Source organism: Cherax quadricarinatus, chromosome 1 (assembly GCF_038502225.1).
Source record: "Cherax quadricarinatus isolate ZL_2023a chromosome 1, ASM3850222v1, whole genome shotgun sequence".
Taxonomy (NCBI): domain Eukaryota; kingdom Metazoa; phylum Arthropoda; class Malacostraca; order Decapoda; family Parastacidae; genus Cherax; species Cherax quadricarinatus.
In genome coordinates, this window is record NC_091292.1 from 61592174 (window position 1) to 61620156 (window position 27983).

Consider the following 27983-nt stretch of genomic DNA (forward strand, 5'->3'; position numbering starts at 1 on the left):
AAGTCGTTCTCCTGGTCACAAGATACATCAACCAAGTCGTACTCCTGGTCACAAGATACATGAACCAAGTCGTTCTCCTGGTCAGAAGATACATCAACCAAGTCGTTCTCCTGGTCACAAGATACATCAACCAAGTCGTACTAATGGTCACAAGATACATCAACTAAGTCGTTCTCCTGGTCACAAGATACATCAACCAAGTCGTACTCCTGGTCACAAGATACATGAACCAAGTCGTTCTCCTGGTCACAAGATACATCAACCAAGTCGTTCTCCTGGTCACAAGATACATCAACCAAATCGTTCTCCTGGTCACAAGATACATCAACCATGTCGTTCTCCTGGTCACAAGATACATCAACCAAGTCGTTCTCCTGGTCACAAGATACATCAACCAAGTCGTTCTCCTGGTCACAAGATACATGAACCAAGTCGTTCTCCTGGTCACAAGATACATCAACCAAGTCGTTCTCCTGGTCAGAAGATACATCAACCAAGTCGTTCTCCTGGTCACAAGATACATCAACCAAATCGTTCTCCTGGTCACAAGATACATCAACCAAGTCGTTCTCCTGGTCACAAGATACATCAACCAAGTCGTTCTCCTGGTCACAAGATACATCAACCAAGTCGTTCTCCTGGTCACAAGATACATGAACCAAGTCGTTCTCCTGGTCACAAGATACATGAACCAAGTCGTTCTCCTGGTCACAAGATACATCAACCAAGTCGTTCTCCTGGTCACAGATACATCAACCAAGTCGTTCTCCTGGTCACAAGATACATGAACCAAGTCGTTCTCCTGGTCACAAGATACATGAACCAAGTCGTTCTCCTGGTCACAAGATACATGAACCAAGTCGTTCTCCTGGTCACAAGATACATCAACCAAGTCGTTCTCTTGGTCACAAGTTACATCAACCAAGTCGTTCTCCTGGTCAGAAGATACATCAGCCAAGTCGTTCTCCTGGTCACAAGATACATCAACCAAGTCGTTCTCCTGGTCACAAGATACATCAACCAAGTCGTTCTCCTGGTCACAAGATACATCAACCAAGTCGTACTCCTGGTCACAAGATACATCAACCAAGTCGTTCTCCTGGTCACAAGATACATCAACCAAGTCGTTCTCCTGGTCACAAGATACATCAACCAAGTCGTACTCCTGGTCACAAGATACATGAACCAAGTCGTTCTCCTGGTCAGAAGATACATCAACCAAGTCGTTCTCCTGGTCACAAGATACATCAACCAAGTCGTTCTAATGGTCACAAGATACATCAACTAAGTCGTTCTCCTGGTCACAAGATACATCAACCAAGTCGTACTCCTGGTCACAAGATACATGAACCAAGTCGTTCTCCTGGTCACAAGATACATCAACCAAGTCGTTCTCCTGGTCACAAGATACATCAACCAAATCGTTCTCCTGGTCACAAGATACATCAACCAAGTCGTTCTCCTGGTCACAAGATACATCAACCAAGTCGTTCTCCTGGTCACAAGATACATCAACCAAGTCGTTCTCCTGGTCACAAGATACATGAACCAAGTCGTTCTCCTGGTCACAAGATACATCAACCAAGTCGTTCTCCTGGTCAGAAGATACATCAACCAAGTCGTTCTCCTGGTCACAAGATACATCAACCAAATCGTTCTCCTGGTCACAAGATACATCAACCAAGTCGTTCTCCTGGTCACAAGATACATCAACCAAGTCGTTCTCCTGGTCACAAGATACATCAACCAAGTCGTTCTCCTGGTCATAAGATACATGAACCAAGTCGTTCTCCTGGTCACAAGATACATGAACCAAGTCGTTCTCCTGGTCACAAGATACATCAACCAAGTCGTTCTCCTGGTCACAGATACATCAACCAAGTCGTTCTCCTGGTCACAAGATACATGAACCAAGTCGTTCTCCTGGTCACAAGATACATGAACCAAGTCGTTCTCCTGGTCACAAGATACATGAACCAAGTCGTTCTCCTGGTCACAAGATACATCAACCAAGTCGTTCTCTTGGTCACAAGTTACATCAACCAAGTCGTTCTCCTGGTCACAAGATACATCAACCAAGTCGTTCTCCTGGTCACAAGATACATCAACCAAGTCGTTCTCCTGGTCAGAAGATACATCAACCAAGTCGTTCTCCTGGTCAGAAGATACATCAACCAAGTCGTTCTCCTGGTCACAAGATACATCAACCAAGTCGTTCTCCTGGTCACAAGATACATCAACCAAGTCGTTCTCCTGGTCACAAGATACATCAACTAAGTCGTACTCCTGGTCAGAAGATACATCAACCAAGTCGTTCTCCTGGTCACAAGATACATCAACCAAGTCGTTCTCCTGGTCACAAGATACATCAACCAAGTCGTTCTCCTGGTCACAAGATACATCAACCAAGTCGTTCTCCTGGTCAGAAGATACATCAACCAAGTCGTTCTCCTGGTCAGAAGATACATCAACCAAGTCGTTCTCCTGGTCACAAGATACATCAACCAAGTCGTACTCCTGGTCAGAAGATACATCAACCAAGTCGTTCTCCTGGTCACAAGATACATCAACCAAGTCGTTCTCCTGGTCACAAGATACATCAACCAAGTCGTTCTCCTGGTCACAAGATCCATCAACCAAGTCGTTCTCCTGGTCACAAGATACATCAACCAAGTCGTTCTCCTGGTCACAAGATCCATCAACCAAGTCGTTCTCCTGGTCACAAGATACATCAACCAAGTCGTTCTCCTGGTCACAAGATACATCAACCAAGTCGTTCTCCTGGTCACAAGATACATCAACCAAGTCGTTCTCCTGGTCACAAGATCCATCAACCAAGTCGTTCTCCTGGTCACAAGATACATCAACCAAGTCGTTCTCCTGGTCACAAGATACATCAACCAAGTCGTTCTCCTGGTCACAAGATACATCAACCAAGTCGTTCTCCTGGTCAGAAGATACATCAACCAAGTCGTTCTCCTGGTCACAAGATACATCAACCAAGTCGTACTCCTGGTCAGAAGATACATCAACCAAGTCGTTCTCCTGGTCACAAGATACATCAACCAAGTCGTTCTCCTGGTCACAAGATACATCAACCAAGTCGTTCTCCTGGTCACAAGATACATCAACCAAGTCGTTCTCCTGGTCACAAGATACATCAACCAAGTCGTTCTTCTGGTCACAGGATACATCAACCAAGTCGTTCTCCTGGTCACAAGATACATCAACCAAGTCGTACTCCTGGTCAGAAGATACATCAACCAAGTCGTTCTCCGGGTCACAAGATACATCAACCAAGTCTTTCTCCTGGTCACAAGATACATCAACCAAGTCGTTCTCCTGGTCACAAGATACATCAACCAAGTCGTTCTCCTGGTCACAAGATACATCAACCAAGTCGTTCTCCTGGTCACAAGATACATCAACCAAGTCGTTCTCCTGGTCACAAGATACATCAACCAAGTCGTTCAGACAAGAAAAAGTCCATTTTTTTCAATGTGATTTAACGGGAATATAAGCTTCAAATTATTTTTTTCGCATAAAATGGCCGGACTTGCTCCTACACGGACTTGCTCCTACACGGACTTGCTCCTACACGGACTTGCTCCTACACGGACTTGCTCCTACACGGACTTGCTCTTACACGGACTTGCTCTTACACGGACTTCCTCCTACACGGATTTGCTCATACAAATGCTCCTACACGGACTTGCTCCTACACGGACTTCCTCCTACACGGATTTGCTCCTACAAATGCTCCTACACGGACTTGCTCCTACAAATGCTCTTACACGGACTTGCTCCTACACGGATTTTCTCCTACACGAACTTGCTCCTACACGGACTTGCTCCTACACGGACTTGCTCCTACACGGATTTTCTCCTACACGCACTTGCTCCTACACGGACTTGCTCCTACACTTGCTCCTACACGGACTTGCTCCTACACGGACTTGCTCCTACACGGACTTGCTCCTACACGGACTTGCTCCTACACGGACTTGCTCCTACACTTGCTCCTACACGGACTTTCTCCTACACATGCTCCTACACGGACTTGCTCCTACACGGACTTTCTCCTACACATGCTCCTACACGGACTTGCTCCTACACTTGCTCTTACACGGACTTTCTCCTACACGGACTTGCTCCTACACTTGCTCCTACACGGACTTGCTCCTACACTTGCTCCTACACGGACTTGCTCCTACACGAACTTGCTACTACACTTTCTCCTACATGGACTTGCTCCTACACTGACTTTCTCCTACACATGCTCCTACAAGGACTTTCTCCTACACGGACTTGCTCCTACACTTGCTCCTACACGGACTTGCTCCTACACTTGCTCCTACACGGACTTGCTCCTACACTTGCTCCTACACGGACTTGCTCCTACACGGACTTGCTCCTGCACATGCTCCTACACGGACTTGCTCCTACACTTGCTCCTACACGGACTTGCTCCTTCACATGCTCCTACGCGGACTTGCTCCTACACTTGCTCCTACACGGACTTGCTCCTACACGGACTTGCTCCTACACGGACTTTCTCCTACACGGACTTGCTCCTACACGGACTTGCTCCTACACTTGCTCCTACACGGACTTGCTCCTACACTTGCTCCTACACGGACTTGCTCCTACACTTGCTCCTACACGGACTTGCTCCTACACTTGCTCCTACACGGACTTGCTCCTACACTTGCTCCTACACGGACTTGCTCCTACACTTGCTCCTACACGGACTTGCTCCTACACATGCTCCTACACAGATTTGCATCTTCACGGACTTGCTCCTACACGGACTTGCTCCTACACGGACTTGCTCCTACACGGACTTGCTCCTACACGGACTTGCTCCTACACGGACTTGCTCCTACACTTGCTCCTACACTGACTTGCTCCTACACTTGCTCCTACATGGACTTGCTCCTACACTTGCTCCTACACGGACTTGCTCCTATACTTGCTCCTACACTTGCTCCTACACATGCTCCTACACGGACTTGCTCCTACACTTGCTCCTACACATGCTCCTACACAGACTTGCTCCTACACGGACTTGCTCCTACACATGCTCCTACACTTGCTCCTACAAGGACTTGCTCCTATACTTGCTCCTACACATGCTCCTACACGGACTTGCTCCTATACTTGCTCCTACACATGCTCCTACACGGACTTGCTCCTACATAACTCTCGGCCGTCACTGAATTAGGAGATAACATTTTTTGATCAGCTGAAGCTACATCTTTTAATGTTTTGAAAGATATCCGAGCCATTCCAGGATAAACTATACCACGGGTGGGGTTAGAACCCGCGATCAAAGAGTCTGATAGCGGGTTCTATCCCCGCCCGTGGTATGGTCACAAGATACATCAACCAAGTCGTTCTCCTGGTCACAAGATACATCAACCAAGTCGTTCTCCTGGTCACAAGATACATCAACCAAGTCGTTCTCCTGGTCACAAGATACATCAACCAAGTCGTTCAGACAAGAAAAAGTCCATTTTTTTCAATGTGATTTAACGGGAATATAAGCTTCAAATTATTTTTTTCGCATAAAATGGCCGGACTTGCTCCTACACGGACTTGCTCCTACACGGACTTGCTCCTACACGGACTTGCTCCTACACGGACTTGCTCCTACACGGACTTGCTCTTACACGGACTTGCTCTTACACGGACTTCCTCCTACACGGATTTGCTCATACAAATGCTCCTACACGGACTTGCTCCTACACGGACTTCCTCCTACACGGATTTGCTCCTACAAATGCTCCTACACGGACTTGCTCCTACAAATGCTCTTACACGGACTTGCTCCTACACGGATTTTCTCCTACACGAACTTGCTCCTACACGGACTTGCTCCTACACGGACTTGCTCCTACACGGATTTTCTCCTACACGCACTTGCTCCTACACGGACTTGCTCCTACACTTGCTCCTACACGGACTTGCTCCTACACGGACTTGCTCCTACACGGACTTGCTCCTACACGGACTTGCTCCTACACGGACTTGCTCCTACACTTGCTCCTACACGGACTTTCTCCTACACATGCTCCTACACGGACTTGCTCCTACACGGACTTTCTCCTACACATGCTCCTACACGGACTTGCTCCTACACTTGCTCTTACACGGACTTTCTCCTACACGGACTTGCTCCTACACTTGCTCCTACACGGACTTGCTCCTACACTTGCTCCTACACGGACTTGCTCCTACACGAACTTGCTACTACACTTTCTCCTACACGGACTTGCTCCTACACTGACTTTCTCCTACACATGCTCCTACAAGGACTTTCTCCTACACGGACTTGCTCCTACACTTGCTCCTACACGGACTTGCTCCTACACTTGCTCCTACACGGACTTGCTCCTACACTTGCTCCTACACGGACTTGCTCCTACACGGACTTGCTCCTGCACATGCTCCTACACGGACTTGCTCCTACACTTGCTCCTACACGGACTTGCTCCTTCACATGCTCCTACGCGGACTTGCTCCTACACTTGCTCCTACACGGACTTGCTCCTACACGGACTTGCTCCTACACGGACTTTCTCCTACACGGACTTGCTCCTACACGGACTTGCTCCTACACTTGCTCCTACACGGACTTGCTCCTACACTTGCTCCTACACGGACTTGCTCCTACACTTGCTCCTACACGGACTTGCTCCTACACTTGCTCCTACACGGACTTGCTCCTACACTTGCTCCTACACGGACTTGCTCCTACACTTGCTCCTACACGGACTTGCTCCTACACATGCTCCTACACAGATTTGCATCTTCACGGACTTGCTCCTACACGGACTTGCTCCTACACGGACTTGCTCCTACACGGACTTGCTCCTACACGGACTTGCTCCTACACGGACTTGCTCCTACACTTGCTCCTACACTGACTTGCTCCTACACTTGCTCCTACATGGACTTGCTCCTACACTTGCTCCTACACGGACTTGCTCCTATACTTGCTCCTACACTTGCTCCTACACATGCTCCTACACGGACTTGCTCCTACACTTGCTCCTACACATGCTCCTACACAGACTTGCTCCTACACGGACTTGCTCCTACACATGCTCCTACACTTGCTCCTACAAGGACTTGCTCCTATACTTGCTCCTACACATGCTCCTACACGGACTTGCTCCTATACTTGCTCCTACACATGCTCCTACACGGACTTGCTCCTACATAACTCTCGGCCGTCACTGAATTAGGAGATAACATTTTTTGATCAGCTGAAGCTACATCTTTTAATGTTTTGAAAGATATCCGAGCCATTCCAGGATAAACTATACCACGGGTGGGGTTAGAACCCGCGATCAAAGAGTCTGATAGCGGGTTCTATCCCCGCCCGTGGTATGGTTTTTTTGACATCGTGTCATTACGATTTCGTGAGTCATTCCAGGATGCTGGGAATGGATTCAAAAACTTCATAGTGTATGTGAACATGCCAGTTGTTTTAAGAATCTGGTCCTAGTTACAGTACACAGTGATGGAAATTTAAAGCTGATTGGATGAGGCGTTATAGTTACTGGTTCAATAAAACCGAAAAACTCGAGGAAAACCAAACTTTAGGCTATTTCTTGAAGGTCGTCCTTCAGAGATACCTAATTCACGTAACATTCTACCCTAAATAATGAAAAACAGGAATAAATTAAATTACCCCAAACGTCACAGAGTAATAAAATCAACATCTTATTTGATTGATTAATTCTCTGGAGCTTTTCTTTACTTTTAATTAATTTTCAAACATATGATGGCTCTGATGACAAGAAACAAATTATATTTGCGTATGTTTTGTAGTCATTTTCTTCTTTATTTTAATTAACGACAACAAGACCAACAACAACAATGTTTTAGACTGCTAGAAGTTACTCCAGGTATTTCCCCTCGATGACGTGAGAGCCTCGAGCCTCTCACCTGCGCTCTCAAGAAGGCACTCCCACACCTGGCCTGCCTTGCCATCTTACACTCCCCTTGTGCCTTGGTTCCCCTCATCCCGCGGCGGCGGCGGGGAATGAAGCAGCATTCCTCGTCAGCTTATTCAGAGGATGGAAGGAGACTTACAGCACATATTGGAAAACCAACTTGTCTGAGTGGTGAAGGAGGAGAGGAGGAAGGAGGAGGTGGAGCTTCCTAGTAAAAGGAAGCAGAAGGATAGACACAAACTCGTTGCAAATGGTATTGAGTTTGGCGATGACGGCCTCTCCCTTTGTGGGAGGGGAATTGTGGTGAGGACGGGTGGTCTCTTTGTGGGTTGGAAGGGAGGGAGAGGGAGGGAGAATGTAGCAACTAGCGAGGGAGAAAGCATGAAAGGAAGTGACAGAGACAGAGAGAAAGAGGAGCAAGGAATGGAGTAAGGGAGGGAGCGAGGGCAAGAGTGAAGAATGGAGTCATGGATCAATGGAGCGGGGAAGGAAGGAACAGAGAGAAAAGAATCACAGGTTTGTACATTGTACACACACACACACACACACACACACACACACACACACACACACACACACACACACACACACACACACACACACACACACACACACACACCTGGACTGTAAGAAGGCGTTCGGTACAGTACCACACAAGAGACTGGTTGAAATGCTAGAGGAGCAGGCAGGAATCGGAAGGAGAGTACTGCAATGAATCAGGGAATACCTGACAGGAAGGAAACAACGTGTGTTTGTCAGAGAAGAAGTGGATGCATGTGCCAAGTGGGGTTTCACAAGGTTAGTCCTAGGTAAGGTGCTGTTTCTTGTATATGTGAATGACATAACAGACGAGATAGAGTCAGAGGTGTCCCTGTTTGCAGACAATGTCAAACTAATAAGGAGGATGTAAGCAGACGAGGATCAGTTAAACCTACAAAGGGATCTGGACAGACTGAAAGCCTGGCATGATAAATGGCTCTTGGAGTTTAGCCCCAGCAAGTGTAAAGTTATGAAGCTTGGGGAAGGACAAATAAGACCGCAGACGGATTACAGCCTAAGAGTTCAGAGGCTGCAAAACTCACTCAAAGAAAAAGATCTTGGGGACAGCATCATTCCGAGCAAATCTCCTGAGGCGCATATCAACCAAATAACTGCTGCACCGTACGGGCGCCTGGCAACTTCAGAACAGCGTTTCGACATCTGAGTAAGGAGGCATTCACGACACTGTACACCAGTGTATATCAGACCCATATTGGAGTATGCAGCACCAGTATAGAACCCACACCTTGTCAAACACGTCAAAAAAGTAGAGGAAGTATAAAGGATTGCAACAAGACTACTCCCGGAGTTAAGGGGTATGTCCTACGACGAGAGGTTAAGGGAGCTCAGCCTGACAACACTGGAAGACAGGATGGATAGTGGGGGACATGATAACAACATATAAAATACAGGGTGGATAAGGACAGAACATTTCAGAGATGTGACACAGCAACAAAGGGTCACAACTGGAGGTTGCAAACTCAGATGAACTACAGGGATGTTAGGAAGTATTTCTTCAGCCACAGAGTTAAGAACATAAGAATTGAGGAACACTGCAGAAGGCCTACTGGTCTATACAAGGCGGGTCCTTATTAAAACCACCCCTACCCAAAACTACCCAAGAATCAACTCCCATACCCACGACAACAATCAATCCCAGCCCCTCCCACTTATATATTTGTCCAATCTCTTTTTAAAGCTACCCAAGGTTCTACCATCGATCACCTTACTCAGAAGACTATTCCACGCATCTACAGCTCTGTTCGAAAACCAGTACTTATCTATGCCCTTTCTAAATGTAAATTTATCTAACTTAAATCCATTATTTCTGGTTCTTTCCTGGTTCGACACCCTCAGTACTTTACTAATATCACCTTTGTTTATGCCCGTCATCCACTTATACGCTTCAATGATATCTCCCCTCATTCTACGTCTCTCCAGAGAGTGGAGATTTAAGGCTTTAAGTCTATCTTCATACGAGAGATTCCTTACACAGTAAATCATTTTAGTCATTCTTCTCTGTATGTTCTACAATGAGTCTATATCCATCCTGTAGTAAGGAGACCAAAACTGAGCGGCATAATCTAAATGAGGCCTCACCAGTGATGTATAGAACTGTAAAATAACTTTTGGACTTCTGTTACACTTCTTGAAATAAACCCCAGTAATCTGTTAACCTTATTCCGCACATTAAGACACTGCTGTTCGAGGGTTATTTTCATTCTCAAGGACTAGCATCTTACACTTATCCACATTGAACTTCATCTGCTATTTTTCAGACCAAGACATTAATTTGTCGAAATCCTCCTGGAGTTCACTGGTATCCTCCTCAGAAAGAATCATGCGGCCTATTTTTGAATCATCAGCAAATTTGCTCATGTCACTTGTAATTCCTTCATCAAGGTCATTAATGTAAATTACGAACAAGAGAGGGCCTAAAACTGACCCTTGTGGAACGCCACTAGTGACTAATCCCCCATTCAGATTTGACTCCATTAATGGAAAAACTCTGCTTTCTGTTAGTAGGCCATGCCTTTATCCATGCTAGGACTTTACCTCCTATACCATGAGCTGCTACTGTTCTTAAGAGACGCTTGTGAGATACTCTATCGAAGGCTTTATTAAAATCCAAATAAACAATATCATATTCTTTATCACTGTCTACTGTCTCAAATGTTCTATTGAAGAACGTCAGTAAATTTGTCAAGCAGGAACGACCTCTCGTATTATTACAAGCAAAAGAGGGAAAACAGCCATAGACTACCTCAAGCCCGTAATACGAGTCATAGGTCTAAAATAGAGCTTTATCGAGTCATAGGCATAAAACAGAGCTTTATCGAGTCATAGGTCTATCGAGCCATAGGTCTTAAACACAGGTCTTAAACATAGCTGTATACGCACAACTCTGTCTCTCTCTCCCTCTCCCTCCCTCTCTCTCTCTCTCTCTCTCTCTCTCTCTCTCTCTCTCTCTCTCTCTCTCTCTCTCTCTCTCTCTCTCTCTCTCTCTCTCTCTGCCCCTCTCCCTACCATTTTTTTATTATTTTTCCTTTACTTTCTCTCTCCAAAATTCACCTCTGAAACTCGGTCAAGCGAGCCTGCAAAAGGTCGAGACCTCTGTGAAGACGATCCTAATCTCATACAGAGACAACTTTTATCACGGCTGCGCTTCATCATTCTCACCAGTTTCCAGCACTCTTTTGTAGATTTAATAAATGTAAAACTCTGACCGTGTTTACCACGTTAAATTAACCCCCTCCAAACACTTTTGAAAAAAAAAAATCACATCTTGGCCTTTTAAAAAATCAACCCATGTGAATGATGTACGTGAAGGATTTGAGCTGCCAGTTTTTCACATAACACTATTTTGCAATGTCACACTTTGCAACATCACATTACTTTGCAACATCACACTACTTTCGCCTACAATGCCTCTGCTGGTCGCTCCTTTAAAAGGTGGAACTCGACTGAGCCTCAAACTTTTCCATTTAAATGGTTTAGAGATGTGTGCAGCATCGTTCTCACAAACGTTCTAATCTTTCAGTGGCCGGCAAGGCTCGGTAATAGCTATTAGGCGGTTCTGGGCGATAGGATTTCACTAGGTAATTGGTTCGAGTCCCACTGGGTGTTGCTGAGTTTTTTCACTTATATGATTGGGAACAATCGATTGCAGGCGCGCGCACACACACACACACACACACACACACACACACACACACACACACACACACACACACACACACACACACATACACACACACACACACACACAAACAAACACACAGAGTAGTCAGGAAGTGGAATAGTCTAGCAAGTGAGGTAGTGGAGGCAGGAACCATACATAGCTTTAAGATGAGGTATGATAATGCTCATATAGCAGGGAGAGAGGACCTAGTAGCGCTCAGTGAAGAGGCGGGGCCAGGAGCTGAGTCTCGAGCCCTGCAACCACAACTAGGTGAGTACACACACACACACACACACACACACACATATATATACTCATACGAGTCATAAGGATGTTAGGAAGTATTTCTTCAGCCTCGGAGTTGTCAGGAAGTGGAACAATAGCTTTAACATGAGGAGCAGGGAGAGAGAGGACTGAGTAGCGACTAGCGAAGAGACGGGGACAGTAGCTGTGAATCGACCCCTGCAACCACATATAGGTGAGTACACACACATACGCTCGCGCGCTCGCGCGCGCGTGTGTGTGTACGCTTGAGCAACAAATCATAATTAATTCAGATACAAATCGCCGAGACATAAGCATATATATTGGATATACCTGAAAAAATCCTCCTCTAGTTGGGAGTAGACTAACATCCGGCTGTAATCCCTGCTGGAGCAGGGATTACAGCCGGATGATTGCTCACACCTTACTCCGCCACCCACCTCAGAAGACCATAACAAGCAGACGCGCGTGTGTGTGTGTCGGGAGTAACGGGGTCTAGACTCGATTTTTTATTCCTTTTTGCAAGCTGGTGGAGGTACCTGCTATCCGGGAGAATCCGCTTTGAAGGGTTAATGCTAATGGAAATTTGAGGCCCCGCATGAAGCATTAGGGAGACACGGTTTCCTCCACAACTTTTGCAGCGACTCCATTCTGAGGCTGAGGCTTCAATATTTGATCGAGCTGGTCAGAGCTGGACGATCTCCAGAGAGGCACAAACTCAGTGGGCAGGAAAAACTGTGTGTTACAAGGGGCATGCTGTGTGTTCTAGTCTAGTTGTAATCACATAGCTCCTGGTTCTGCCTCCTGGTAGTTCCCAGCTCCTGGTTCTGCCTCCTGATAATTCCCAGCTCCTGGTTCTGCCTCTTAATTACTGTCGATCGATTTTACTTATTTCTGGCTTCCACGGCCCCATGATACCCATTCTTCAAACTGTTTTTATGTTTGTCTCCATCAGTTATTAGGTTACTTAATTCGTTGCACTTCACTGAATGGAGGAAGTCCCTCGATGCCGTTTCCAAGTAGTAGCAGTAATAATAATGATTATATTGCAGTAATAACAATTCGGTTCACTTTCTACCAAGAAACTGGAAATTATTTCCTGGAGTCCCAGTGACTTACCTTATGTTTCTGCCGTTTATATCCCGTGTTTCTCTGCCTCTTTTTATAAAGGTCTTTCTCTAGCCCCTGAATCTTAGCCCCTGATCATTGTGTATCATGATCATGTGTCTAAGGGCCTCCTGTTTTTAATGTTGTTAGAGTGAGTTCTTGAAGTCTTTGTGGTTCATGTACATTATCAGTTCCACTATCTCCCTTGTCGGGAATATTTGAATCTTATCTTTCAGATGCTGGTACCGTATTCCAAAATGGTTTAACGTAAATATATATATATATATATATATATATATATATATATATATATATATATATATATATATATATATATTATATGCAAAACAACCACTCTGAAAGAATAGAGAAATTCCAAGCGCTTGGAATTTCTCTATTCTTTCAGAGTGGCTGTTTTGCATATTCTGAAATCACCTGTTTACTGTGATCTTATTGCATATATATATATATATATATATATATATATATATATATATATATATATATATATATATATATATATATATATATATATATATATATATATTGTGTGTGTGGGTGTGTATTTAGAATTCGCAGAACATGCGAAATATTCACAAACACTAATCTCAGGCCCAAGGCGACTCGAACCTATGAATCTTGGGACAAGGTACGCAGTGCTCTGCTCACCGTACCACACTGGTCCAATACACTGACATCCCGCTAACGCTAGACGTTTTGGTCCAAAGCAGCCACCATTCAGGAAGGTGGCTTTAAGGTTTTCATCTTAATATTTAGACCATTAGGTATTCTAAAAGAATATACTGTTGAAGACTTATAATCATTTCATTGCTGTAACTCTGGAGTTGCCTAAGCAACGATATTTGTCAAAGGATATTCTGGCAAACGTGGTTGTAGAGTCAGTATCCTTCTACAAAACTTGAATGAATAGTTGGACTACATTAGTTGACAGCATGTAGTTGGGATATCTAAATAAACATAAGATTAGGGAATAAACATTTGGAGAGATGATCACACAGTTCATAGACACAGTGGAGAGCGCAGAAGACCTGAGTCAACGTAAACCATACAAGGTATGGTTTGTTTGCAATCGTGTCATCACGATTTCGCGAGTCATGGTAGCTGGGTAACAATGGTTTGATTACTGTACGTGGCGGGGATAAGCCCAGTGCTTATCCAGCGCTCCGTAGTTAAGGTGAAGATGACGTATTGGTCACCTATCCAGTTCTTACAGAAAGAGCGATGTGGGTATCCATAGTGCCACGCCAGTGCAGATTACATATCTAAGAGAAATTCAACATGGTATATGAATGCACTTGCATATTAACTTGGAATATTTATGTTGGCTGAATTATTGAGGTTTAGTGATTTATTTAATTACACTGCCTAGTTGCTGGTTGTTTGATAATAAAGTAAGAGAAGATTACGGGTCCGTGTTGCAACATCTACCTGGTTGATCACTGGCAGATCACCAGTTTTATAACTGCCACCTGGATGGTTGCTAAGAGATAGTTTCGAAGGTAAAGTGCTACAGCCAGCATCACAACCACAAAATGTTTCCTTCTTCACTCACCTGTGAGAAATGTTTCGGTCCTTTGGCGGCTCTTAGGACAAGGCGGAGACCGAAGCAAGAGTAGAGACACAAAGACCTAAAACCAACTTGCACATATAACAACAGCCAGATGCGTCACATGCAAACTAAGGCTTAATATATAATATCGAGGAGAACGAGTCTTTGATCAGTCTGATTGGTTTACTAACTCGTTCGTTGACTGACTAGACAGGAGGTGAAGCACTAAATCATGCTGGGAAATAACCAGTGAATCACCAACCATTACTACATCGTGGACGGTCTTCAAGAACGCATCTGTGGCACAAGAGAAAGTGTAATGTGCGAGGTGGATGGGATGTTTTGTCGCGTTTCATGAGGTAAGGGAAATTGAAGGTGTCAGGAGAAAAAGACGATGATAGTTTCTTCCCCACAATGGTTGTCGAAGTGATAAAATGACACAGCGTAAAGGCCTGGGTATCCTGTTGCTGTATATGAAAACGAGATGCCTGCTTGAGGAGAGTTATGGAAGCTCTGATAATAAACACACTCTTGCACATGAGACAAGACTCTACGCCTCTTAAAAAATAAATCTGACTCCCTGTATATAGTAAAGCTGAGGCCTGATTGAACTACTCAATCACGTCTATGCAGTTGTTGACAGAGTAGTGCATTTTATTCGTGTGTATAAACAAATATGTTAGCATAAATGCTATGTTACATATTTTAAAATTAAGTATATTTATGAACGCAAGGTATATATATTTTTAGAATACTTTATTTAAATAGATAATGTTTGTTTGATATAGAGCAACTATTCTCCTTAGCAATTATTCCCAAATTTTTAGCACTGGTGATGGGGGGTGATACTCTGAACTGTCTTCTAATAACATGTTAATTTTTCCATAATTAATTCCATAATTATTATCGAATTTGCTTTGTTTCGTAAGGTAAAGTCCAGGATCTTTCCTTAATTCATGGTATAACTTAACAAATCTTTGAGGACAGTTATGTTGCAGAGGTCTCAGAACTCTGCAACACAAATGTAACCCATACCGGCATAGGACTGACTTTGTTGATGACTGGTATATTAGATATTATTTGTGTTAAAGATAATGGGTACCTATTCTGAATTTAACAAAAGTTAGACATAATACCTGTCTTGAGGACAACTGGTGTTTGTCATAGTACCAGTGTTGAAGACAAGTGGTATTTGTTATAGTACCAGTGTTGAAGACAAGTGGTATTTGTTATAGTACCAGTGTTGAAGACAAGTGGTATTTGTCATAGTACCAGTGTTGAAGACAAGTGGTATTTGTCATAGTACCAGTGTTGAAGACAAGTGGTATTTGTCATAGTACCAGTGTTGAAGACAAGTGGTATTTGTCATAGTACCAGTGTTGAAGACAAGTGGTATTTGTCATAGTACCAGTGTTGAAGACAACTGGTGTTTGTCATAGTACCAGTGTTGAAGACAAGTGGTATTTGTCATAGTACCAGTGTTGAAGACAAGTGGTATTTGTCATAGTACCAGTGTTGAAGACAAGTGGTATTTGTCATAGTACCAGTGTTGAAGACAAGTGGTATTTGTCATGGTACCAGTGTTGAAGACAAGTGGTATTTGTCATAGTACCGGTGTTGAAGACAAGTATTTGTCATAGTACCAGTGTTGAAGGCAAGTGGTATTTGTCATAGTACCAGTGTTGAAGACAACTGGTATTTGTCATAGTACCGGTGTTGAAGACAAGTGGTATTTGTCATAGTACCAGTGTTGAAGACAACTGGTATTTGTCATAGTACCAGTGTTGAAGACAAGTGGTATTTGTCATAGTACCAGTGTTGAAGACAACTGGTATTTGTCATAGTACCAGTGTTGAAGACAACTGGTATTTGTCATAGTACCAGTGTTGATGACAAGTGGTATTTGTCATAGTATCAGTGTTGAAGACAACTGGTATTTGTCATAGTACCAGTGTTGAAGACAAGTGGTATTTGTCATAGTACCAGTGTTGAAGACAAGTGGTATTTGTCATAGTACCAGTGTTGAAGACAAGTGGTATTTGTCATAGTACCGGTGTTGAAGACAACTGGTATTTGTCATAGTACCAGTGTTGAAGACAAGTGGTATTTGTCATAGTATCAGTGTTGAAGACAACTGGTATTTGTCATAGTACCAGTGTTGAAGACAACTGGTATTTGTCATAGTGCCAGTGTTGAAGACAAGTGGTATTTGTCATAGCATCAGTGTTGAAGACAACTGGTATTTGTCATAGTACCAGTGTTGAAGACAACTGGTATTTGTCATAGTATCAGTGTTGATGACAACTGGTATTTGTCATAGTATCAGTGTTGAAGACAACTGGTATTTGTCATAGTACCAGTGTTGAAGACAACTGGTATTTGTCATAGTATCAGTGTTGAAGACAACTGGTATTTGTCATAGTATCAGTGTTGATGACAACTGGTATTTGTCATAGTACCAGTGTTGAAGACAAGTGGTATTTGTCATAGTATCAGTGTTGATGACAACTGGTATTTGTCATAGTATCAGTGTTGAAGACAACTGGTATTTGTCATAGTATCAGTGTTGAAGACAACTGGTATTTGTCATAGTACCAGTGTTGAAGACAACTGGTATTTGTCATAGTATCAGTGTTGATGACAACTGGTATTTGTCATAGTACCAGTGTTGAAGACAAGTGGTATTTGTCATAGTGCCAGTGTTGAAGACAAGTGGTATTTGTCATAGTATCAGTGTTGAAGACAAGTGGTATTTGTCATAGTACCAGTGTTGAAGACAAGTGGTATTTGTCATAGTATCAGTGTTGAAGACAAGTGGTATTTGTCATAGTATCAGTGTTGAAGACAAGTGGTATTTGTCATAGTGCCAGTGTTGAAGACAAGTGGTATTTGTCATAGTATCAGTGTTGAAGACAACTGGTATTTGTCATAGTACCAGTGTTGAAGACAAGTGGTATTTGTCATAGTATCAGTGTTGAAGACAACTGGTATTTGTCATAGTATCAGTGTTGAAGACAACTGGTATTTGTCATAGTGCCAGTGTTGAAGACAAGTGGTATTTGTCATAGTATCAGTGTTGAAGACAACTGGTATTTGTCATAGTACCAGTGTTGAAGACAAGTGGTATTTGTCATAGTACCAGTGTTGAAGACAAGTGGTATTTGTCATAGTATCAGTGTTGAAGACAACTGGTATTTGTCATAGTGCCAGTGTTGAAGACAAGTGGTATTTGTCATAGTATCAGTGTTGAAGACAACTGGTATTTGTCATAGTACCAGTGTTGAAGACAAGTGGTATTTGTCATAGTACCAGTGTTGAAGACAACTGGTATTTGTCATAGTGCCAGTGTTGAAGACAAGTGGTATTTGTCATAGTACCAGTGTTGAAGACAACTGGTATTTGTCATAGTGCCAGTGTTGAAGACAAGTGGTATTTGTCATAGTACCGGTGTTGAAGACAACTGGTATTTGTCATAGTACCAGTGTTGAAGACAACTGGTATTTGTCATAGTACCAGTGTTGAAGACAAGTGGTATTTGTCATAGTATCAGTGTTGAAGACAAGTGGTATTTGTCATAGTATCAGTGTTGAAGACAACTGGTATTTGTCATAGTACCAGTGTTGAAGACAACTGGTATTTAACGTATGACGAATGTGTCGGAGTACTTGTCATCATGACTGATAGTGTTTGTCATGGACTTGGCAGCCATACACACGGCTCCAGTTCCTCCCTAGCCTGCACCTGCCAGTCATGTGTCCAGATAATATATTCACAAGGTAACTGAACACATAATATAGCATACTGAAAAGGAATATTCGGCCTTAGCATCAATCTTAATTTTCCTTAAGACTCATCTATCTCACTCGAACCTAATGAAGACAAAGTCAAGGCTTAATACGAGAAAAAAACAGTAAATGTCTGTGAAGAGCCTCGTGTATCATAGAGGGATGGAAATCTTTAGCTAAAGTACTTTCGCACTTCTCTATACGTTATCAGGAGCTATGCAATGTTGCAACTGAAGGAGTTAGGGAGCGTTTTTTCTCAGAATAGCGCAGAGTCGCTTCCTCCTGGCTCAGAATGTGGTCGGCGTCACACCCATCAGAACGCACTGAGAAGTGCGAAAGTACTTGAGCTACAGATTTCCACCCCCCGTGACTTGTCTTGCATATATATGTCTATAATGTCTTGCCGAATAAGTAAAACTTGCGATTTTGGCTTCAATAGCAACGGTCTTCTTGCCGAATAAGGTAAGCGAAAATTTGTGTATGAAATAATGATTCTGAACCTAACAAAAACATGTGTTTCCTTGTGTTTGTTTACTAAATTATTGTTAACTTATGTAAAATATATTTAGTTGGATTAGGCTAAATTAAATTGCGCTTGTTATAATAAGGTTAGGTAAGTTTTCTAAGGTTCTTTTGGCACAAAGTCATTAATTTTTACAATAACATAAATTAAAAAATATATCTTTAAACGTATAAGAGAAAATTTAGAAAGGATCAGTGTTGTTATTGTTATATTTTGGGACAAGTACTAGACCAGTAGGGGCTGTGCAGAAGAAAATTAGGTTTGATGCAAGGAAGGTTTAGGTAAGTTCCATGAACTTGTAATTGTCTACAGATATACAATTAGTTATCTTAACATATTTATTTCGTAATTTATCATGTAATCTTTTGTGTGTGTGTGTATATATATATATGTCGTGCCGAATATGTAAAACTGGTTAATTAGCAAGAACTCATTTTTAATTAAGTCCTTTCTAAAATTTTCTCTTATACGTTTAAAGATATATTTTTTCATTAATGTTAATGTAAAAATTTTTAATTTTGCCCCAAAAGAATCTTAGAAAACTTACCTAACCTTATTATAACAAGAACAATTTATTTTAGCCTAACTCAACTAAATATATTTCAGTTTACGATAATTTAATACTAAACAAACACAGTGAAATATATTTTTTTCGTTAGGTTCAGAATGATTTTGGCGAAATTATTGCATAAACAAATTTTCACTTGTCCTATATGGCAAGATGAGCGTTGCTATTTAAGCCAAGATCGCAAGTTCTGCCTATTCGGCACGACATATATATATATATATATATATATATATATATATATATATATATATATATATATATATATATATATATATATATATATATATATATATATATAAACTTGTATCTTAGCAACGCACAACAGGAGGAATAAAACAAGTTCTTTTTATACAAACATTTTATTACATCGTAAGTCAATAAATATGTAGCGTTATGTACACTTTTCTTGGCACCAGAGGGGGTTAATAAGGCTATTTACATTTTGACTTTTATGGTATTCTTGTCGTTACCATCAGTACACCTCCGAGGGGAAAAGGGAAAGTACCATCCACCAATCACAGTCTCTGAGGTAAACAAAAAAAATATCCGCGTTTGATTGGTCGTACCATGACGCCCTTTCAGCCAATCACGTCACGGAATAGTTCCCGTCATCGCTTATTAGTGGACATTCCTTTCCCTCTCCTGCCCCTCACCTAGCGAGTTCGTACTGAATCTATTTCTAAGTCAAAACTTTTTGATTGATGAGTTACTTTCTAACTTACATGTAGTGCTTATGTGTCTACAAAGGTGACTAAGGAAAGCCTTTAACACGGAGTAAATATCAAATACAAAGAAAATCCTTTTAAAAAACCTTGAATAAAAGTCTCGTTAATTTTTTTTAAGTCTCTCCTTTTAAATGTGGCACTGTGAAAATGTGTATGTGGCGGTGAGGGTAGGAATGGAAAGATTTAGGTAGGTCTAAGGCCTATTGACTACAAAATTGTCATTAAGGCCGCATTCCACAAAAGAGGATTCTCTAATCCCTGAAAAAAGGGATTAAAGTAAATCTCAGAGTGTATACACGGAGAGATAGATATATATCTCTGTATATACATCTTAAGGATCTTTGTGGTGGTGGGGAAGGTGAAGTATGGGAAGGGATATTGGATGTGGTGGTGGTTGTGGTGGTGGTTGTGGTGGTGGAGGATGTGGTGGTGGTTGTGGTGGTGGTGGAAGATGTGGTGGTGGTTGTGGTGGTGGTTGTGGTGGTGGTTGTGGTGGTGGAGGATGTGGTGGTGGTTGTGGTGGTGGTGGAAGATGTGGTGGTGGTTGTGGTGGTGGTTGTGGTGGAGGAAGGCTGTGGTGGTGGTTGTGGTGGAGGAAGGCTGTGGTGGTGGTTGTGGTGGAGGAAGGCTGTGGTGGTGGTTGTGGTGGAGGATGTGGTGGTGGTGGTTGTGGTGGTGGAAGATGTGGTGGTGGTTGTGGTGGTGGTGGTGGTGGTGGAGGATGTGGTGGTGGTGGTTGTGGTGGTGGAAGATGTGGTGGTGGTGGTTGTGGTGGTGGAAGATGTGGTGGTGGTTGTGGTGGTGGTTGTGGTGGTGGAGGATGTGGTGGTGGTGGTTGTGGTGGTGGAAGATGTGGTGGTGGTTGTGGTGGTGGTTGTGGTGGTGGAGGATGTGGTGGTGGTTGTGGTGGTGGTTGTGGTGGTGGTTGTGGTGGTGGAAGATGTGGTGGTGGAGGATGTGGTGGTGGTGGTTGTGGTGGTGGAAGTTGTGGTGGTGGAGGATGTGGTGGTTGTGGTGGTGGAGGATGTGGTGGTGGAGGATGTGGTGGTGGATGTGGTGGTGGTTGTGGTGGTGGTTGTTGTGGTGAAGGATGTGGTGGTGGAGGATGTGGTGGTGGTGGTTGTGGTGGGTGGGGGAAGTGGTAGCAGTAGTGGTGGTGGTTGTGGTAGTGGTGGTGGTGATAGTAGTGGTGGTGGTGGTGGTGGTGGTGGTGGTGGTGGTGGGTGGTTGTGGAGGATGTGGAGGTGGTGGTTGTGGTGGTGGGTGGTGGTTGTGGTGGTGGTGGTTATCAAGGTGGTGGTTTTTGATATGGTGTGGGTGGAGGTGGTGGCAATGATGATGCCGCTGTTAGTGGTTATTGTGATAGTTATGGTGGCAGCAGGAATGGTAGTTTTCACTAGAAGAAGGGTAACAAACTTGAGAAAATGATTGTGGTTAACGGTACTGATAGCTAGTATTTGACTTAGAGAATGGTAAGTGGCAGTGTTAGTGATAGTGGGAGCAGTACCAAAGGTGGTAGCGACAATAGTGATGATAACAGTAGGAGTATCAGAATTGGAGCAGCAATACCAGCAATTTGCAATCGTAATGTAGAAACAATGTAGATGTGGTATATTAAAAGCCGCAACAACAGCTTTAATAGTAATAGTTGTGGTGGTAGTAGTTGTGGTGGTAGTAGTAGTAAAAATATTGATAGAATAACGAAAATAGACGTAGTTGAAGAAATAACAGACAATATAGTTGTCGTGATAGTGACAGTAATGGTTATGGATGCAATAGATGTATCAAGAATACTGGAGATGGTAGACAAAGAACAGAGGTGGACATGGTAATGAGAGGTGGACACGGCAATGAGGGGTAGACATGGTAATGAGACGTCGACATGGTAGTTGAGAGGTATACATGGTAATGAGAGGTGGACATGGTAGTGAGAGGTGGACATGGTAGTGAGAGGTGGACATGGTAATAAGAGGTGGACATGGCAATGAGGGGTAGACATGGTAATGAGACGTGGACATGGTAGTTGAGAGGTATACGTAGTAATGAGAGGTGGACATGGTAGTGAGAGGTGGACATGGTAGTGAGAGGTGGACATGGTAATGAGAGGTGGACATGGTAGTGAGAGGTGGACATGGTAGTGAGAGGTGGACATGGTAATAAGAGGTGGACATGGCAATGAGGGGTAGACATGGTAATGAGACGTGGACATGGTAGTTGAGAGGTATACGTGGTAATGGGAGGTGGACATGGTAGTGAGAGGTGGACATGGTAGTGAGAGGTGGACATGGTAGTGAGAGGTGGACATGGTAATAAGAGGTGGACATGGCAATGAGGGGTAGACATGGTAATGAGACGTGGACATGGTAGTTGAGAGGTATACGTAGTAATGAGAGGTGGACATGGTAGTGAGAGGTGGACATGGTAGTGAGAGGTGGACATGGTAATGAGAGGTGGACATGGTAGTGAGAGGTGGACATGGTAGTGAGAGGTGGACATGGTAATAAGAGGTGGACATGGCAATGAGGGGTAGACATGGTAATGAGACGTGGACATGGTAGTTGAGAGGTATACGTGGTAATGGGAGGTGGACATGGTAGTGAGAGGTGGACATGGTAGTGAGAGGTGGACATGGTAATGAGAGGTGGACATGGTAGTGAGAGGTGGACATGGTAATGAGAGGTGGACATGGTAATGAGAGGTGGACGTGGAAATGAGAGGTGGACATGGTAGTGAGAGGTGGACATGGTAATGAGAGGTGGACATGGTAATGAGAGGTGGACATGGTAATGAGAGACGACTATGGTCGTTGAAAAGTAGTAAATGGGGAAAAAGTTGTAACATTTATAGTTGCAATGGTGAAAAGGATGGTAGTGGTCGTACTACCAATGGTTGATGGTAGTGGTAGTACTACCAGTGGTTGATGGTAGTGGTCGTACTACCTATGGTTGATGGTAGTGGTCGTACTACCAATGGTTGATGGTAGTGGTCGTACTAACAGTGGTTGGTGATAGTGGTCGTACTACCAGTGATTGATGGTAGTGGTACTACCAGTGGTTGATGGCAGTGGTACCACCAGTGGTTGATGGTAGTGGTACTACCAGTGGTTGATGGCAGTGGTACCACCAGTGGTTGATGGTAGTGGTACCACCAGTGGTTGATGGTAGTGGTCGTACCTCCAGTGGGTGATGGCAGTAATCGCACTACCAGTGGTTAATGACAGTGGTCGTACTGCCAGTGGTTAATAGTAGTGGCTGTACCATTACCTTTTTTTTGACCTAAGGGTCGGAGAAGGGAGGGCTAAGGGGTATAATGAAGGCTAAGGGAAGGGGGTGTAATCAGTGCTAAGAGAATGGGTGTAATCAGTGCTAAGGGAATGGGTATAATCAGGGCTAAGGGAATGGGTGTAATCAGGGCTAAGAGAATGGGTATAATCAGGGCTAAGGGAATGGGTGTAATCAGGGCTAAGAGAATGGGTATAATCAGGGCTAAGGGAATGGGTGTAATCAGGGCTAAGAGAATGGGTATAATCAGGGCTAAGGGAATGGGTGTAATCAGTACTAAGGGAATGGGTGTAATCAGGGCTAAAGTTATGAGGGTATAATCAGGGCTAAGGGAAAGGGCGTAATAAAGGCTAAGGGAATGGGGTTATAATCAGGGCTAAGGGAATGGGGTTATAATAAGGGCTAAGGGAATGGGTGTAATCAGTTTCGAACATTTCAGTTTTTTTTAGTTGTCGGAAGATAAAATGTCGGATATACACAAAATTATGTAATTTTTATTCATTGTTATTTCATTAACTATAAGCGAATGGTCCAGATTACGCCCACTTTTAAAAGTACAAGAGTAGTGTGTGTGTGTATGTGTGTGTGTGTGTGTGTGTGTGTGTGTGTGTGTGTGTATGTGTGTGTGTGTTTGTATGGATTTTTTTGCTAGTTCACTGCTGTGGAGAGAGACTACGTTCATCTCTCTTGCTATCTCTTGTGTACATCTCTCTCGAGCGCATGTTAGATCAAGCGCAACGCGTGCACTATGCGCGCATATTGTGTTGAGGATCGCCCACGACAATTCATATGCACGTGCTTCGTTTCAGCTGTTACGTACACGACAACTTGTACGCACGTGCTTCCTCTCAGCTGTTACGCACACGACAACTTGTACGCACGTACTTCCTCTCAGTTCTTACGCACACGACAACTTGTACGCACGTACTTCCTCTCAGCTCTTACGCACACGACAACTTGTACTCACTCGCTGTTATATCTTATAGAAGCTATCGTTGAGATATGTGTTGTTGTATACACAAGCTAAATATAAATGTGTATCGTTCATTCACTGTACAATATTTGAGCTGCTTGCCTCTGAGGGGATCTAGGATACTACCTCTAAATATATGTGTACAGGTGTGAGCATATGTTGGGGGAAATCTAAACACCTGTCAGGCTATCAGTGGTGCTTGGTGTAAACATGTGCGCCGGTTAGACAAACACTCACAAACTCGCTTTCCTTAAGAACGTCCGAAACGATAATTATTTTAATGGGAAAAACGCGTTAAAAATGTTGGGGAAGGGGGGGGGGTTATCCAGCGTTTGGGGGGAACTTGAAGTAATCAAGTTTCATCCAAGGGCAACAAAAAAACGATTGGTCAAATTCCTTGGATCAAGAGTCCATTACCGGCATCAAGGCACTCCCCTGCCAGGGAAGAGCGTCCAAAGATAAGTAATTCGTTGTAGCTTGATTCCTGTCAAAGATAATCGGAGGTTTATTTAAGAAAAAGGCTTTTTGAGGTTGTTACATTTCGAGGCTAATTTGGACACGATCAAGTAATTAAATTGGGTTTTAACATTATACTAATTGTTACATTTATATAAAAAGCTAAAATGAATCTGCTAAATAGCACTTCCTTAAAAAAACAGCTATTAATTATGAGTTTACTAAAGCAAATTTAGTTTGGTACAAGAGTGTTTGGAAATGTTAAGCTGAGCTACCACCATCTTCAATATAAAAAAATCTGGTTAAACCATTATAAATCTAATCTTAAATCGGACAACAGTCGACATCGCGGAATCTGATTAATAAGTAAGTTGTTATAAGTAGAGTTCATCGGTCTTTATTTAGTTGATCAAACGTTAGAATCACTGGTAAACAATCCGTTATCGATCTGTTTTTGATACGAGTGTTTTAGCCCCAGTAATTCATTAGCTTCGAACTAATAATTGGTGTGATGGGTTATAATTAAGCAACTATTGGTTTTAGTGGATTATAGTTAATCATCTATATGGGTTTATTGCATCTAGTTAACTTCAAATCTAGTTTACTGAATTCTGATTAAAGAAACACACAGGTGAGAGGGACCTGGCTAAGCGGCTGTCTGAGTCACTAGTTTCTAGCCTACTTAAGGTCCGACTGACTGCTCCAGTTAATACTACAGTTAGAAAATAATGGAGAAAGATGTGGGAAGTTTAGCTTTTAGAAAGAGCATTAATGTAATTAATAGAAAATATTCAAGAAAATAATTGGATGTGTGTGTGTGTGTGTGTGTGTGTGTGTGTGTGTGTGTGTGTGTGTGTGTGTGTGTGTGTGTGTGTGTGTTTACAATTACCTGTTTTCATAATGACATATTTGTGCTATGCTGTTCAATGTACAATTATTATCATAATCACTTTAAATACTGTTTTACTCTCTATACTCACAATCTAATCCATGACCTTCATCCAATTTTTAACTATTCTAATTGCAAGGGAATACTTCTTGCAATCATCTTGTACCTATTAAAATTGAGTCCTCTTGTCCCCCCAACACTTTCCAATACAGTTTTTTCAGTCGGTCCTCATAGTTTAAATTTCTTAACTGTCTATATCACTAAGCTTTTTATTGTACGGATAAGTGTCTTTCAATATGCTTTTTGCTACTAAAACTGTATGCTCCAGCTTGTTTTCAAGCTTAAGCTCTACACAATATCTTCTACATATCTCCTCCTATACATAAAGCCCATCTTAGAAAATGTTAATGCAGATAATGAAAAAAAATTGCATTCATCCCATCTTGTAATAATGTTTAATAACTCTGATTTTTTCATATGAAGCGTTCTTAAAAAATTCGTCACACAACTTCTGTACATAAAACCTGTTAACATTTCCCTAATCTTTATCACATGACATTCTTCCATAATGGAATTTATCATTCTGTTTCGCTACCACTGCTAAATTTATCCATATCTTAATGAAAGCTTTCACACTTACTTTAATTTTCGCATTTGCTTAGGAAACTTGTCACAGCAGCAAAAATAGACACTTCTATCCCCTTCAGCAAGTATTTTCAATAAACTAGAAAGAGTTACTGAGTTTGACTGGTCAGAAACAATGCAGTGATGAGAGGACTGGGAGTCAATTCTTCGCCACTCTGTGCATTGAATGACTTTCAATGGTTTAATACTTTACGACAGACTTAAATTTCGTCTTTTGCCTAAATTATATACAGTCAACTCTTTCTTCTAGTTCTCGTATTAGCTGCGTAACTCTACAGTAATAATATAGTAAGTTAAATAAGACCTTGCTAATATAAAACCAAATTTCTTATTATGTTATTTTTTTCCAGAAGTTGGCTTAATTTATTATGTTATTACACTTTCCGATGTCTATAACACTAGTGGGAATATTCTATATTACCATTTTCTATGTATGCGTAATATTCACCGTGTGTGTGTGTGTGTGTGTGTGTGTGTGTGTGTGTGTAAGCAGGGCATTCATGTTCTTCTGATATGTTTAGCATTCCTGATTGTCTTAAGCTCTTTCACTCTCTCTCTCATTCTTACTCTCAATCTCACTATAATATTCGGTTTCTCACTTTTTCTGGCCGAGGGAAAAACGATATAGATTTAACATTTAAAAAATAGCTGAAAGTCGGTTTGGGAGGTTTTGGGCCTCAAAGGGAGGTCAAGGTGCCAAAGTGCCAAAATACCACAGTGTCTAGGTGCCAAGGTAGTGAAGGTGCCATTATATCAAGGTACCAAGGTATCGGGGTACAATGTGTCAAAGTATATTCAAAGTGTCTAGATGCTATGGTACCAAGATACAAAAGTAATAATATGACAAGGCACCAAGGTATTAAAGTGCCAAAGAGTCAGTGTAATATAGTGCAAAGTTTCTAAGGTGCCAAAGTAATATAGTGCCAAGGTTCGTATGTGCCGAGGTACACTATGTCGAGACCAATTTTTTGCTAAGATTTCAAATGCTACCTTCAAATGATGAAATATTTCTGACTACTCTGTATGGACGATACCCAAACATCTCCACACAATTTACAGTATAAAATATTAACATAGCATCCTTATTAAATTAAATAATTTTACATATAATGATAATACTATTCTTGATTAAATAAGGCAAGCAATTTAATAACCTAAGGAATAATTAAGAGGTCTTTCAGGTGTGTTTTAATATAGTCTCTATACTTTACACTATTCCTAAATATAACATAATTGATAAATATTGCTATAAGCACTATTTTTTTTCAACTCGTTAATAAATCTACGGTATAACTAAACCACGTTTGATTATTGTATACAAGACACAAGTCTTCATAAAGAGTATAGCATTTTGAGTGTTGATGACGTCCTCGGCACCCATATGAGAGGAAAGGCATTACCACTGTGTCCTGCCACCTTCCTAGTTTATCTCGAGCACTTCTTCCCTCGAACGTACACACACACGCTCGTCAACACTGACGCTCGCACTCACTCATCCAAACATACTACAGG